At 41.9% G+C, this 2,933-nt stretch overlaps 1 pseudogene; it reads left to right on the top strand.

Moving 5' to 3' along the window:
* Positions 1-369: 369 nt before the first annotated feature.
* Positions 370-2,244, top strand: LOC138076327 (casein kinase II subunit beta pseudogene; annotated as a pseudogene).
* Positions 2,245-2,933: the final 689 nt, after the last annotated feature.

The following is a 2,933-nucleotide window of genomic DNA, read 5'->3' as shown; positions in this document are numbered from 1 at the left end:
GCAGGAATTACAAACACGTCTCCTTCTGTAAAGCAATTCCACCTCTAGGTATTTGTCCCATGAGTACACTTGTATGTTTGAGAACGACTCCTATGAGGTTTTTTTGTTGATGTATTGTTTGTAATAAAGGGCTTCCCAGGTGGTGCTACTGGTAAAGAACCTGCCTGCCAATGCAGTAGACTTAAAAGAAGCAGGTGAGATCCTGGGTTATTACTGTTTGTAATATAAAAAAGATTAGAGACTGCAGTTGGGTCTGCAGGCTGTGTTATAGCCATCTCCATGGTTCCTTGGAAGCAGAAACTTCCTTTCCCTCTGCCGCCTCCTCCACCCCACCCCCAGGCTCCCTGGTCCCAGCTCCTGTCCAGTCACATGAACACTAGCAGCTCAGAGGACGTATCCTGGATTTCCTGGTTCTGTGGGCTCCTTAGCAATGAATTCTTCGGTTTAGTGGATGAAGACTACATCTAGGATAAATTCAATGTCACTGGACTTAATGAGAAGGTGCCTCACCATAGACTACATATGATCTTGAACCTGGAACTGGTTATGGAGTTGCAAGACAACACCAACAAGAATGACCTGACTGAATAGGCAGGAAAAATGCTTTACAGATGGACCCACACCTGCTATATCCTCACTTTATATTTGAAATTCTTCAAGCTAGGCTTCAGCAGTACGTGAACTGAGAACTTCCAGATGTAAAAGCTGAGTTTAGAAAAAGCAGTGAAACAGGAGATTAAATTGACAACATTTGTTGGATGGTGGAGAAAGCAAGGGAATTCCAGGAAAAAACATCTCTTTCTGCCTCATTGATTATGCTAAAGTCTTTAACTGTGTGGATCACAACAAACTGTAGAAAATTCTTCAAGAAATGGTAATACCAGACCGTCTTATCTGTCTCCTGATAAACCTGTATGCAGGTCAAGAAGCAACAATTAGAACTGGACATGGAACAATGGTTTGGTTCAAAATTAGGAAAGAAGTATGTCAAGGCTGTATATTGTCACTCTGCTTATTTAACTTCTATGCAGGGTACCTCATGCAAAATGCTGGGCTGGATGACTCAAGCTGGAATCAAGATTGCCAGGTGAAATATCAAAAACCTTAAATATGCAGATGATACCACTCTAATGGGAGAAAGTGAAGAGGAACTAGAGAGCCTCTTGATGGTGAAAGAGAAGAGTGAAAAATCTAGCTTAAAACTCAGCATTCAAAAAACTAAGATCATGGCATCTGGTCTCATCACTTCATAGCAAATGGAAGGGAAGAAAAGTGCAAACAATGACAGACTTTATTCTTGAGCTCCCAAATCACTGCAAAATTAAAAGACACTTCCTCCTTGGAAAGAAAGCTATTTCAAATCTAGACAGTGTATTAAGAAACGGAGAGATGACTTTGCCAAGAAAGGTCCTTATAGTCAAAGCTATGGTTTTTCCAGTAGTCATGTATGGATGTGAGAGTTGGACCAGAAAAAAGGCTGAGTACTGAGGAATAATTGATGCTTTTGAATTGCGGTGCTAGGGAAGACTCTTGAGAGTCCCTTGAAGAGCAAACCAGTCAATCCTAAAAGGAACCAACCCTGAATATTCATTGGAAGGACAGATGCTAAAGCTGAAACTCCAATACTTTGGCTACCTGATGCGAAGAGCTGAATAATTGGAAAGACCCTGATGCTAGGAAAATTGAAGGCAAAAGGAGAAGGTGGCAGCAAAGGATGAAATTGTTAGATAGCGTCACTGACTCAATGGAGATGAATTTGAGCAAAGTCTAGGAAATAGTAAAGGACAGAGAAGCCTGGTGTGCTGCAGTCCATAGGATTACAAAAAGTTGGACACAACTTAGTGACTGAATAACAATACATCCTCATCAACTGTGGCATTGCTCAGATGTTGGAAGAGTACCAATAGGAAGACTTTGGCTACTGAGCCTGTGTGTACTGTGGAAACCAGCCAATGCTTCCCAGTGGCCTTTCAGACATCCCAACTGAGACCATGATAAGTTCTACTGCCTCAAATGCTTGGATATGTACACACATAAGTCACTGAGGCACCAACACATGGATGGCATCTACTTTGGCACTGGTTTCCCTTACATGCTCTTCACGGTACACCCAAGTACTGACCAAAGAGGTGCACCAACCAGATTGTGTCCAGGCTCTATGGTTTCAAGGTCCATCCTGTGGTCTACCAGCAGCAGCTCCAAGCTACCAGCAACTTTAAGAGCCCTGTTAAGATGGTTCGCTGATGCCTCACCTGACCTGACCCTCAGTCTTTGACACATTCATTACTTTGCTGCCACCTTTTCAGGATCACTCTATGATTTATGTTTAAATTAGCCATTATTGTGGTGGGAATATAAAATAAAGTGCAAGAAAAGGCAAAAACAAGATCAGAAACAACCAAAAGGCCTATCAATAAAGAATTAGTTAAATGAAGAATGTGGTACTGCCATCCATGCAATGGAGTACTACACAACCAACTAAATGAACAAAGAAGCTTTTTGTAGTGATGTGCAACAATATCCTTTTTATGCATCACTGTGGAAAATTCTCAGAGAGATGGGAATACCAGACCACTTGACCTGCCTCTTGAGAAATCTGTATGCAGGTCAGGAAGCAACAGTTAGAACTGGACATGGAACAACAGACTGGTTCCAAATAGGAAAAGGACTACGTCAAGGCTGTATATTGTCACCCTGCTTATTTAACTTCTATGCAGAGTACATCATGAGAAACGCTGGACTGGAAGAAACCAAGCTGGAATCAAGATTGCCGGGAGAAATATCAATAACCTCAGATATGCAGATGACACCACCGTTATGGCAGAAAGTGAAGAGGAACTCAAAAGCCTCTTGATGAAAGTGAAAGAGGGGAGTGAAAAAGTTTGCTTAAAGGTCAACATTCAGAAAACGAAGATCATGGCATCTGGTCCCAA

The sequence above is a fragment of the Capricornis sumatraensis genome, chromosome 3 (assembly GCF_032405125.1).
Source record: "Capricornis sumatraensis isolate serow.1 chromosome 3, serow.2, whole genome shotgun sequence".
NCBI classification, from domain to species: Eukaryota; Metazoa; Chordata; class Mammalia; order Artiodactyla; family Bovidae; genus Capricornis; species Capricornis sumatraensis.
The sequence above is the reverse complement of the archived record's forward strand: the minus strand, read 5'-3'. Positions and strand labels throughout refer to the sequence as shown.